A 13278-nucleotide genomic window follows, 5' to 3' on the forward strand; every position below is an offset into this window, starting at 1 on the left:
GACACAAAGGAGATGGTGTATGTGAAACTGTTTTGTAAAGTACCACACAGTGCTAATCCTGCTGCTGCTAAAACTGAAAAGTGTTTAAAAGCCTATGAAATAAGGAGGTTCATCTCAACTACCCCCAGTTTTTAAGTTATAGATGATTTTCATTATCAATTTAAAATCACAGTAATAACAATAGATTAACATTTTTTTAAAAATTTATTTATTTTTAGCTGCATTGGGTCTTTGTTGCTGTGTGCGGGCTTTCTCTCTAGTTGCGGTGAGTGGGGGCTACTCTTCCATGTGGCGCACGGGCTTCTCATTGCAGTGGCTTCTCTTGTTGCAGAGCACGTGCTCTAGGTGCGCGGGCTTCAGTAGCTGTGGCTCGTAGGCTCAGTAGTTGTGGCTTGCGGGCTCTAGAGCACAGGCTCAGTAGTTGTGGTGCACGGGCTTAGTTGCTCCGTGGCATGTGGGATCTTCCCGGACCAGGGCTCGAACCCGTGTCCCCTGCATTGGCAGGCAGAGTCTTAACCACTGCGCCACCAGGGAAGCCCTTCAATAGCTTAACATTTAGTGACCTTTTTGTGCCTGTGAGTATTAGCTATTATTATTATTGTAATAGGAATATATACACATGTACATAATCTTTCCATTTCTCCATATTAATTAAATGATCATTAGGACAATATTGAAATAAATGTTACAAATATTCAAATGTGCTTCAAGAAATTCTCAACAAAATGTCCCCCCGCCAAGTGCTTCTGTGACCCCTGGCTCTCAAGGGCCTCGGTGGATGGAGCCTGTGGTTGTCAGGTTTCCCTGCTAGGTCAGGAGCTAACCCCTGGCCTAGCAAGATACTCCACGTGCTGTGAATTTGTCCCTTTTTCCTAGGAGCGGAACCAGCAGGCCTCTTTTCCTTGCCTTTTGGGACCAGAAAGCAGTGAACCAGGATGGGACAGGCCTCTTCAGAGTCAGACACACACAGGTGTCTTAAAGAGGAACGTGCATCTCTGAGTCTGTCATCAAAATTTTTATTCCAAGTCTGCGTGACATGAGGATTGTTGGATTTCTGTCCTTTTGGTGTTTATGGAGGACACAAAAAAGAATTACTATGAGTAAATAAACAGAGAAGATTAAAGGCCTTTCTCTATGGGGGCACCGTTTATGAGGCAGCAAGCCAGGAGACTTGTTTCTGGGATTTTGTGATGCTGCTGCAGCCGTGAACCACATCCCATTTCTGAGTTGTTGCAGTTGGAGCTCCTCAGCTTCTGAGTCTTCGCATCCAGAGGCTCTGATCTCAGCCCATGTGTATGTTCTGGGAGTGTCCCTGCCAGCACACAGGTGAGTATGGACGTGCGTTTCTCCCTGTAAATGTGGGTCTGTGTGTCTAAGGTGAGTGTGTGCACCATCTGTGCATGTGGGTGTGTATAGAGAAAGTGTATTGGGGTGACTGTGAATCTCTCTAGGGGTGCAGATCATATATTATGGATGAATGTGCATTTGTATGCAGGGGTCTGTGTTTTTCAGTGTGAAAATGGGGCAAGGTGTAAAACCTTGGGTGTATTTGGTGTGAACAGGTGTCTGAGTTTGGGAGCATGGGTCTCTGTGTTCACAGTGGAGTGTGGATGCGCATTTCTCAGCACGTGCCTCTGCCTGAGTGGGTGGGTGAGAGAGGGTCGTGGGTGAGTGGACACGTGCACTGCTCATGTGTAGCTCTGCAGACAGGTTCCTGCAGACTCCATATGCCCAGCTCCTGTGTCTCCTCCTGGCTTGCTTGCTGCCTCCGGTCCCTTGTGGTTCTGCCTTGCTGGTCCACAGAGAGATCAACACCCTTCAAACCAGCTGCCTCGTTGGCTGTGGCTCACTCGGTTGGTCTCCCAATGTGTGCAGTTGCCATGGAAACCAAAGTAGATCTGTTTCTGTCTGCCACCAGGTCCCTGGGCTAGGGCAGCTGTGGGCCAAAGCCACCGTGGTGAGGGCTGGCTGGGAGGAAGCGAGGAGGGCTCTGGGGGACCCTCTGAGCCAGCTTCTCTTCACATCCTCTTGGAGCCTCTTTTCTGTCTCCAAACACAAGGACAGGTCCCTGCTGTCAGACAACTGGGATCAAAACAGCCCTGTAAGACAAGGGCCTGAGCAGTTGACTTTCACACACATACAAAATCCTTTCCTGAAAAAAAAAATTCCACATTACTATGCATGTCATTTGTATACCATTAATTCAGTGCCTAAAATAAAGTGGCTTTTAGGAGAGAGCTGGTGCTATCTGATAGGAGAACTCTGTACATGTTTTTGTGGCCTGACTTTATAATAGGCATCTGCTCAGACTTCGCTGCATTGGGAGAACTTGAACATAACAGTGTTAAGCATTGAAGAGATCACAGATCCTGTTTAGTTTTGAAAAACTGAGTAGCAAGCACAAACCTAGCTGTGTAAGCAAAGGGCGATACATTGTTAGGGAGACACATAAAAGTGGCACAGCCATAGTGCAAAGCTAGGGGATGATTAATAGGAGAGTTAGGATAGTGGTTAACTCCAGTGGTTAATGGGGAGGGTCACAGGAGAGGGGGCTGGGGAAATGGGGGATTCTAAGGCACTAATAACATTGTATGTCTTAACCCAGGTAGTGGAGACTCAGGTGATTGTTACTCTTTTCACAGCACATACATACTTATACTCTTCTGTATGTGCGATGCCTGCAATAACAAATCACCCATGCTGAGCTTGTGGCCCTGGCTTGATCCGAGTAGGTGGTAAGAGGCAGTATGGGGTCAGGGGAGGAGGACAGGGTAGGAATCACGCTTTTATGGATGGGTTCTGGAGCTGGCTCTAGCACTGACCAGCTGGTATGTGACCTTGAGGAATCCTCTCAACTTCTCCCAGCTGCAGTTTCCTTGTCTGTAACATAATGATGAATGCATTGGACTTATTCAAGTAAAAATTAGTTTTGAGCTTTCTTTGTGTGGGGCACTGTGCTAGGAAACAAAGTCATGTACAGATGTCACGGGAGCACGTGATGGAGTGAGGTGAGCGCACTGGAAGGGGCTCGATGATGATGATGATGACAGGAGAGGCTCTGGGGGGACAGAGCTGGGAGAGAGACGGCAGTAGAGGAGGTGAGTTTTGAATTGGGTCTTAAATGATGGGCCAGATTTCAAGTGGCTGAGACAGGGAAGGAGGAAATGAGGAAGGGGAGGCTCAGGGCTATCAAGGGGGAGAGGTACTTGGAGAAAAGCACAGACCTGTGTGGCTGGAGTGCCAGAAATTGGAGGATGGCTGTGGCGTGGTATTTACAATGAGAAACTCCCCTGTTTGGGCTGGAGAGGAAGACAACTGGCCCACCTGGGGGAAGGGGTAGGGGAGAGGGAGAGGGAAGGTCAAGTGCTGTTGCCAGTCCCCCTGTCCTGGGTGCAGGTGACCACTTGGTCCCCAGGACCCTGATGCTCAAGGCTGTGGGTCCCTGGAGACAATCTGGACACCCTCACCCCTGGGCCTCTGCATTGGCCAGACTGTGAGAAAAGACCCCTCGCTCAGATGAAGGCCTTTGCCCCCTGGGCACATGAGGCCTCCACACCCCATACACATCCAGACAAACCTCACGCAAGCCAGCTGCCGGGATGGGTGTGTGTGGCAGCAACACTCTTTGGAAAGTTCCCAGGGACAGGACAGCACTGGCCAGGATGTCTTGGACAGCCATCAGGTTGGCCTCACCCTGCCCTGCCCAGCACCCACACTGGCCTCTTCCCTGTAATTCTGAGCGCGTGGTAATAAGGGAAGGAGGCCTGGAGGGACCAGAGAAGCTGGGTCCGCATCCTGGCTCCATCTCTTCGGCAGAGGGACAAGTCTCCAGCCTTCTCCGATGGGTGTGAGGCGTCCTTGTCTCCGTGAGGAGTGGACCAGCAATCACACAGGAACTTTCCATGTAGGACAGTTTGCCCCTTCCAGGGGGGAATGACTTGCTTATCTCCGACCCTCACTTGCTGGGCATCATTTTCAGGAAACCATGCCGCTTTGTCTTGGTGAAGGTGGTATCTTTCATTGTTGAAGTGAGTAAAGTGTTTTTGATGTTGCACGAGTATAGCGTCAGGGCCCCAGAACACCTTCTCCCTGGGGGATGCCTGGATGATGACTTACTGGAGTGCCCCCTGGGGAAGCAAGGTCACTTGTGTCAGATCGTTCTGGGTGCACAGCACCTGGTAGGAACTGCAGGCCGCCGGAGGTGGGGCCAGGAAAACCAAACAAGAGGCTTTTCTCCCAACTGTCTGCTGCTGAGAATCCAGCGTTGGAGATGGGAGGTTCCCATTCAGGGACCACTCACCCCAGGCAAGGTGGTGTCCACTGCACAGACCATGACAACTCCTAGGGAGGGAGTCTGATGCCCGTCATTTATGTACCCACTGAACACGTGGTAGGTGCTCAGTATTTATTGAACGAATGTCTTTGGGGCAAATTCAGTGTCACTGATATTCTTGAATTTGATGATTGGTGAAGATAGGAGGAGGTAGCCTGGTGGTGTCAGGGGTCCACCATCACTACTCTTAGTGGCAGAGAGCATGGGTTTTGGAAACAGTTAAGGGTCTGAGTCCTGGCTCTTATATTTACTTGCTGTTTGACCTTGGGCTTCTGTTATCCTCAGTTTCTTCATCTCCAAACTGGGTGCCTTTAGTACCTGTGCACAGCACATGAGGATCAGATGAGATGAGTCGTGTAGAGGGCTCAGCTAATGCCAGTTACTGCTCAGTCCACAGTAGATGGTGGCATGTGCGGTGTGGTCACTGGGGTGAGAGGGGTGCAGTGTGGAGTGGAAGTGGCGGAGGGGGGAGTCTGGCAGGAAGGCAGGTGGGTTCTTGGCGAGGCTTGTTTGTCAGTCAGCTGGAGGGCAGCGGGCGGTCATCAGGTCAGTGCTGTGTGTGAGAAAAACAAGCTTGGGTGAAGGGGAGAGCCATGCTTGGCATCAGGCAGGATGTCCACTTGGCCCGTTCATCCCTTCGTGCACTCATTCACTCAGCGAAGGTGCGCTAATCATCTAATCATCCATGTTGTTCCGAGCACGATTCTAGGTACCAGGGATACAGCAGTAGCGTAGGGACTTACTCTGGTGAAATCCCGTGGAATACTTTTATCATTCAACAAATGTGTTTGGGGCATTTGTCCATTGCATGATTTTGTATTTATCTGCCTTGTGCTTTCTAGTAAGTCTTTTTCAGAATGTTCTCACTTCACCTGGGCAGACTATGAAGAAAAGGGAAAAATCTGTCCTTGGTTAGATCAGAAGAGATGGGGGTGTAGGGACAGGTCACGTCATGAGACTAGGGGGGAGTGGTATCGCAGGTGGCCCAGCCCCACTGGAAGGCCTGGAGAGAGGGGGTTCCTAGCTTGATGCTGATGGGAAATTCAGGCCAGGAATTCAGCCGCGCAGCAGATCCCTCTTCTCCCCGTTCCTGCTCCAGCTGTCTGGGACCCTGCATCTCATGGCTGACATGGCTGTGCCTGGCTGACTCCAGATTTTACCCAGTTCTTGACCATCACTGGCCTTCCCCGCAGCCTATGGCTCCTGAGCCTCCCCCCTAAACTTACCTTACCCCGAAAAGAGCAGCAGCATCAGGACCAGAAAGAACCACACGCAGCCCCGTGGAAATAGCCCCTCGGAAATAGCCCCTCTCTCAAAGATCAAGATTAATCAAGGCGAGTAGAATTGGCAGTTATGACGATATGGTCCAGTGTGGTGTTCTGGTAAATTCTTGGTTCGTGTCTACAAGGATGCTTTGATGAGTGGCTTAGGAGATCCCTCCAAGTTGTGGCACATCCACAGGGCCTTGTCAGTAACCCTGAGAGCAACACCCCGTCCTGGAGATGCTGTATTAGTCAGGGTTCTCCAGAGAAACAGACCAATAGGATATGGAGATTTGTCCATTTACTTATTATACTTATTGGCTCGTGCAGTTATAGAGGCCAGGAAGTCCCACGATCTGCCTCAAGCAAGATGGAGAACCAGGAGGGCCAGTGCTGTAATTCAGTCCAGGCCAGGAGGTCAGAGAATTAGGAAGCTGATGGTGTAAATCCCAGTCTGAGTCTGAAGGCCCTAGAGCCAGGAGCTCTGGTGGACGTCCCAGCTCAAGAGGAGAGCAAATTCACCCTTCCTCTACCTCTTTGTTCTGTTCAGGCCTTCAACAGATTGGTTGAAGCCCACCCGCATTGATGGGGGCGACCTTCTTTACTTAGTCTACTGATTCAAACACTAATCTCTTCCGGAGACACCCTAATAGACACACCAGAAACAATGTTTTGCCATCTGGGCATCCCTTAGCCCCATCAAGTTGATGTATGAAATTAACCCTCACGCATACTCAGCCCCTCTTCCAACCTGGCCGACAGCCTAGTTGCTAGAACTCACTTTATTCACTCTTCCATCTGGGCCTTTGCTCCAGTACCTTCCCCTGTTCTCAGTTTAGCAGATTCCTACCTGCCTAAGCACTGTGTCAGAAAGAACACAGCCTCTGCAGTGGATGAATCCACATACAAATCTCAGCTCTGCCCTTTTCTTTTCTTTCTTTCTTTTTTTTTTTCTTTGCGGTACGCGGGCCTCTCACTGTTGTGGCCTCTCCCGTTGCGGAGCACAGGCTCCGGACGCGCAGGCTCAGCGGCCATGGCTCACGGGCCCAGCCGCTCCGCGGCATGTGGGATCCTCCCGGACCGGGGCACGAACCCGTGTCTCCTGCATCCTGCATCGGCAGGTGGACTCTCAACCACTGCGCCACCAGGGAAGCCCTCAGCTCTGCCCTTTTCTGTATGAGCTTGGGTGAGTCATGTAAGCCCTGGCCTCTGCTTCTTCCTAGGTGAGAGGAATCTTGCTGGAGGATGTAAGGATCATAGGAGATGTGGGTAGCGCCCCTGGCACCTGGCAAAGCACTCAGCAGATGGCTGGATTCAGAGGCTTTGTTTCCTTTTTGGAAAAAGACTAGATGTGCTGACCTTATTTTAAATGTAGCTACTAAAAAGTCCACCTCCTCCATGAAGTCTCCCAGGCCACCCCCGAAACATCGTCTTTAGCCCTGTGCTGCTCCTAGGCCCCAGGCCCTTGGTGATGTCATCGGGGAGGCCAACTCTATTGTATGTTTTAGGGCAGGAGGGAGGGGAGTGTCTTGTCACCTTTACTCCCAGTCATGGAGCACTTACAATACATGGAGAATGTTTGCTGACTTGTGGAGGGTGGGCAGGAGCTGCCTGGAGGAAAAAGAGCTGAGGGCTGGTCCTGTGGCCTTGGCAGCCAGGATCTATCCAGGGGATGGGGAGGGGCCGGCAGCCTTCTTCCTCACTTGCCCCCTGCCCCATCTCCATTTGGGGGCTCCCACTCCCTCCTCCCTGACCTTGTTTCTTGTTGGCTCAGCCCTGTCCTGCTAACGAGCTGAGCCAGGCTCTCTTATGTGCTGACTCAGTCCTGTGGCTCCCGCTTCCTCTGCCCTTGTTTGAAAATGCCAAGTTAATTGCTCTGTAGCTTCAGGCTGCACTGGCAGGGGCATGGCCCCCCTCTCTTCTCCCCTTCCACATGCCCCAGCGGTCCCCAGCCCTGGGCCTGCCCTCTGTGGACAGGGCAGTGGGGTGGGCTGGGGAGAGGGGCAGAGGAGTAGAGAAGGGGATGGGCTATCACTGTCCATTAGGGAGAAATGGAGACGGGGAGGGGCTGGCACTCTTGGAGCCTGGTCCCCATAATTCCTGGCCCTTGGGATCTGGGAGATGCCAGCCACTGCCAGGATGGCCCTGGGAGGGAGAATGAGAGGGAGGCTGTAAGCACTGGTGGGTGGCCTCTCAGATCTGTGTCAGAGCTGAGGGCCAGGAGGGCGTGCTGGGAGGGAGACCTTAGGCCTCAAACAGGGAGGAAGGAAGGAATAGAAGGAAGGAAGGAGGAAAGGAATGAAGGAGTGGGGAGAGGAGGAAGGAGGCCAGTGGTGATTCTTGCACAGAGAAACTCTCACGTAATTCCTACAGGATGAGCTACAGATGCACCATCCAGGGTGGGAATCACAATGTTTAACAACGGTGTGGCACCAGCCCTTACTAACAAGGATGGATGTGGGACCAGGTGCTGGGCAGGGTCCTGGAGGCCCCTGAACTGTGCCAGAAGTTAACCCTTTGGTTGCTGGGTCTTGGGGAGGTGGGGGAGGGGAAAGAGCAGGGTGTGGGTAGTGAGGTGTTTCAGTATTTTCACATGATGAGCTCCACAGCCTCTTGGTCTGTTTAATCTTTGTTTAGTGAGTAGGTACAAGTGGAGGGTGAATGCCAGCCTGGAGCTGACAGGGGAGGGAGCTGACCTCAGTGGGAAGTGGCAGAACGCAGACCTGGGTGACGGTGAGTCAGGCGCCCCGTGACAGTCTGAGGGGCAGGGGGGGAAGATGCCCCATGAGGACTTGCGGAACAGAGGATGGGTGAGGGCAGGGGCTGGGCAGACCTCCAGAGGCCCTGGGGGAGGCCTGGGATGATGCAAGCTAATTCATTTTTTTAAATTATTATGACAAAGAGGAGGAAGGAAGAGAGGGGATTAGAGAGGAAGCTCTAACCACCCCCAGCAACCCCTGGGGAACGTGAAGGTGTAGATGGATGAAAGACTTCTCTCTGGTGAGGATGTAGCTGCCTCTTGGGGGGGCGCACCGTGTTTCCAGGTGGGTTTTCTGGCATCGGCGTCCTTGAAGTGATCTAAGGGGAACAGACCCTCCGTCTTCCTTTCCTTCCTTCTGTGGGAGCTTAGGGAGGTTGGGGTGTGTGTGGGGGTGTCGGGCCAGGAGGGGCTGGAGGAGAGCGGTGAGGAGAGCAAGGAGAGCCAGGTAGGGCCTGCCCTCTCAGCTTTGCTCTCCCCAAGAGCTGTTTCTGTTTGTCGTCTCCTCTCCAAAAGCGGAGATGTTTTCTGATCATCTTACAACTTCTCGAGCCAGAGGCTTTCTGCAGACTGCACAGCAGGGAGAAAGAAAGGAGGGGAGGAGAGAAGGAACACATGAGAAACAGTGGGCTTCCCAAGTAGGGGGACATCTGCTCTGGATTCCAGATCCAAAATGCACCTGGCGTTAGCGTTAGGGACCCGGGGGACCCATGGACGGGCCAGTTTCAGTGCTTCTTAGGGCCCTGGCGGGAGTCCAGCTGGGGCAGGCCACTTGCCCTCCCCACCACTGGGCACTTTGGGGCCTGCTGGTCATGTGCTTCTCTTCTCTTCCCTCCGTGGGTCTCCAGCCAGTCCGCCGGCTTGATGAATTAGCCCCATAGATATTCCGTAGGGAAAGCAAGCACATATCATATATATCTTTGACAAGTTATTATTCTCCCTTATCAGGATTCAGGTGCATCCTGCACCCGCCATTACTCACACCGCACCCCCGCCCGCCTGGGCCCTGGCGCCAAGCCTGCTACTCGGCAGCGCCCCGCCGTGCGCCCTGCCTGGCGTCTGGGTTGTGGTGTGTGGGAGTGTGTGTCTGCGAGTGTGTGTGGAGAGCTCCGACCCGTCCTCCATGCCGGGACCTGGGCAGGAGCCATCCTGGCCCCCTTTAGGCCCAGTTGACTGGACATCCTTCCCCAGGCAGGGGCTGGGCCCAAGACGGACCTGGTGGCATTCTTTGGTTCTCTCGCAGGAGCCAGGAGCAGGGGTTTTGTCCCAAGGAATGTTTTGGTTTGGGCCTCATCCATGTCTGCCTGGTCGGGCTGCGGGGGGTGGGTATCCACCCTGTCCCCCACCCCTGTTTCCCTCTGCTGCTGGGCCTGCCCCTGGTTGCGGGCAGAACTGACTGCTGGGCCACCTCCCCTCATCCCAAGGCTTCTTGGAGCCCAAAGGGGCCCCTCGGGGCCGACTCCCTCACCCGCACCCCCCCGCAGGTGGCTGAGGCCCAGTGGCTGGAGGTCTGGGGGGCAGCCCTGATGAATGAGATGTAAGTGAATAGTATGCTCTTAGCCTGGCCGCTGGGCCCCCGATTTGTCATCTTTCACCCCAAGCATTCCCATTTCCCCAGAGGCAGGCTCCATCTTAACAAGTCCTCTATGTGGGAATCTAAATGGGGCCTTTGGAATTGAGGCTGCAGCACTCAGGCCTTGGGGTGGGGTGGGAGGTACCCTCGGGCTGGCTGGTGGGGGCTGGCACCCGGGGAGTCCGCCTGCTTCTGAGGTGTCTGAGGTGGGCGGGTCCCTGCTAGGCTGGGGGTGACTCTGGGACTCCCAGTGCACCCTCCCCTCAGCTGCCAGGGAGCTGTAAAGGCCCAGCCCTCTACCGGCTCAGCAGGGAGAGGAGACCTGAGGGCAAGCCCTTCCCCCCCGCAGGAGTCTAATGTGCCCTCGGTGTCTGCTTCTCCAGCTCACGCTGCGCACTCCTGGGACCCTCCCCTCGCCTCCTTTGGGGCCACTGCCCAGCCCCTCAGTGTCATGGAGTGGGTGGGAGTGGAGCCTCCCATGCGGGTGCCCATGGCTGTGTCCTCCCATGGGCTTGGTGTAGCGACTAAGCAGGCTTCTGTGCCCAGGCTGTGGCCCAGGGGTCTCTGTATCAGAGGCCTACATGGCTCAAGCCTGCCCTCAGGGGCTCCCAGTCTAGTGGAGGAGAGCTGGGGGAAGGGAAGACTGATGTCCTGATAAGTATTCTGGGCCTGCTGCTGAGAGGTACCTTGTACCCCTCTGGAGATAACTGGCAGCTAAGGGGAGGGTGGGGGGAGGGAGGGCTCAGAGCAGGCTTCCCGGAGCGGGGAGTGCTGGGACGGGCAGGATTTAGGTGAGCAAGGAGAGGAGTGGGTGAGTGGGTCCCTGTCATTGCCCTGGGGCCAGAATCCTCCCTCCAGGGGTGCCCCCTCCTGACTTCTAATGCCCCTATCAGCTGGGGAAGGATGGGAGGCAGATGAGGCGAAGTGGGTGAGTGGGAGTCTGACGTTGTTTGGCCTCGTGGGGCCGCATCGTCTAGGCCTCCAAGCTTCAGTCCCTGGTAGAGTCTCGGGTGTAGTGCTGGGGCTCAGGGCTCTGCACCCGGCCTGGGAAAGTGTGGATGTGTTGGTTGCAGTTAGTCTCAGAGCCACTAGAGGGAAGTCCCAGCCCATGTTTCCCTCTTTCCAGAAAGCTAAGGGCCCAGGTAGGGATGGGAATTGGGGGTGGCGGGGTGCCAGTGCTTGTATCCAGGCTGGGGTTCCTCGTGCTGGGAATGAAGGTGCCTGTTCTGCTGCCTCTCTGGGTTAGGGCCTACTACTGCCTGAGCTCCTCAGTGCTGAGTTAGGGAACAAAAAAATCTCTGGAAATTTTGAAGAAATGAGAAAAAGGTATTTTGTTTAAATATTTTAATATGATACTTATTTTAGTACCTTTTACAAAAATGGATTATGAACATTAAAAGACTGTAGAATACCGTGCAGCTGGTGGTCAATGGCACGGTCCTTGATGCCAGCCTTCCTGGTTGGACTCCCAGCCCCACCACCTAATTGCTGAATGACCTTGGGCAGGTTAAGTAACATCTCCAAGCCTCAGTTACGCCTTCTGTAAAATGGGGATTATAGTCCCTACCTCGTAGGATTATTAGAAAGACAAACACTGTAAAGGTCACTTAGCACATGCCCATTATATAGTAAGTGTTCAAGCAAGCGCATCTCTTTCATTTTCATAACAAGCAATTACATTTGATTTAGATGGAAGAGTAAAGGCCCCAAATTTAAAGCAAAAACACTATTTTTCTTCCCGTTGATATTTAAAGAACTCCCCACTACCCAGTAAAGTAAAGGAGTTGGAAGAACCTCTCCCAGCCCTGACAATTTCTAGGCTTTGTGCGGAATGAGTGAGTGCTGATCCGCACCTTAATTTATATCTCACATTTCCTGAGGTGTGATTGCCTGCTGGGCACCCCCAGGCCCCCTCTGGGACGGAGTGCGGACACTTGGGCCCCCATCCCCCTTGCCACATAATTGGTTGCTGGCGGGCTTCCCTGGTGGTGCAATGGTTGAGAGTCTGCCTGCCGATGCAGGGGACACGGGTTCGTGCCCCAGTCTGGGAAGATCCCACATGCCGCGGAGCAGCTGGGCCCGTGAGCCGTGGCCGCTGAGCCTGTGGGTCCGGAGCCTGTGCTACGCAACGGGAGAGGCCACAACAGTGAGAGGCCCGCATACGGCAAAAAAAAAAAAAATTGGTTGCTGCCTCTGTGAGCCAGTGGTCCCTGGTTGAGAACCCACCTTGGAATCCTCTAGCTGGTGCTTCTCCACCCCAGTCACACATGGGAATCACATTAGTTTGCTATAAAAGCTACCGCTGCCTGAGCCCCACCCCCGAGGTTCTCATTCACTTGGTCTGGGGTGCGGCCCAGGCATCAGGGTGATTAAAGGCTACCTGGGTGATGCCACAGAAAATGCAGGTGGGAGGACCAGGTGAAAGAGGTACCTCTAGCCCCCGCTCTATGGCCTCACAGAATTCTGTACAAATTTAGGAAGAGACGTTTGGCTTGATGTAGGCAAGTCCTTCGGGATGTTAGTGAGGAAGCCTGGGTTCTAGTCCTGGCTTGGTGGTTAACTCTGTGCGGGCTTTTTGGTAAGCCCCCTGCCTCTGGGCCTCAGATTCCTCATCTGTCAAATGGGCTGAGTTGGGCCTAAGGAGTCATGTGATGTGAGGATTAGATACGGACATGAGAGTGAGCACGGTTGGAAGGAGTGAAACCAAGATGCAGTTTCTCTCACTTCACTTTCAGAGAAAGGGACTGTATTAGTTTCCTAGGGCTGCGGGAACACAGACCGGGTGGCTTAAACAACAGAAATGTGCCGTCTCACAATTCTGGAGGCTGGAAGTCCAATATCAAGGTGTCAATGGGGTTAGCTCCTCTGAGGGCTGTGAGGGGGGGATCTGTTCCAGGCCTACTGGCTTCGATGCCTTCTCATCCTGTCTTCACATTGTCTTCAATCAGTGTGTGTCTGTCTCTCTGTCCTATGTCCCCCCCCCCTTTTTTTTTTTTGTGGTACGCGGGCCTGTCACCGCTGTGGCCTCTCCCGTTGCGGAGCACAGGCTGCGGACGCGCAGGCTCAGCAGCCATGGCTCACGGGCCCAGCTGCTCCGCGGCATGTGGGATCTTCCTGGACCGGGGCACGAACCCGTGTCCCCTGCATCGGCAGGCGGACTCCCAACCACTGCGCCACCAGGGAAGCCCCCCATGTCCCCTTTTTATATGGATACCTGTGCTATTGGGTTACGGCCCATCCTAATGACCTCATTTTAACTTACCTCTTATCTCCAAATACTGTCACCTTCTGAGGTACTGGGGGCTGGAACTTCGACGTAGCATTTTTAGGGGACACAGTTCAACACATAACA

General features: G+C 53.6%; 1 protein-coding gene across 1 annotated transcript in view; it reads left to right on the plus strand.

Annotated features, from left to right (window-relative positions):
* BUD13 (BUD13 homolog) overlaps nucleotides 1-13278 on the plus strand; it is a 135260-nt gene that overhangs the window by 79154 nt on the left and 42828 nt on the right. The window contains exon 10 of the transcript XR_004351174.1: nucleotides 877-1326. The gene's annotated coding sequence lies outside the window, so the exon portion shown is untranslated. The remainder of the gene's footprint in view (nucleotides 1-876; nucleotides 1327-13278) is intronic.

Source organism: Phocoena sinus, chromosome 8 (assembly GCF_008692025.1).
Source record: "Phocoena sinus isolate mPhoSin1 chromosome 8, mPhoSin1.pri, whole genome shotgun sequence".
Classification (NCBI taxonomy): domain Eukaryota; kingdom Metazoa; phylum Chordata; class Mammalia; order Artiodactyla; family Phocoenidae; genus Phocoena; species Phocoena sinus.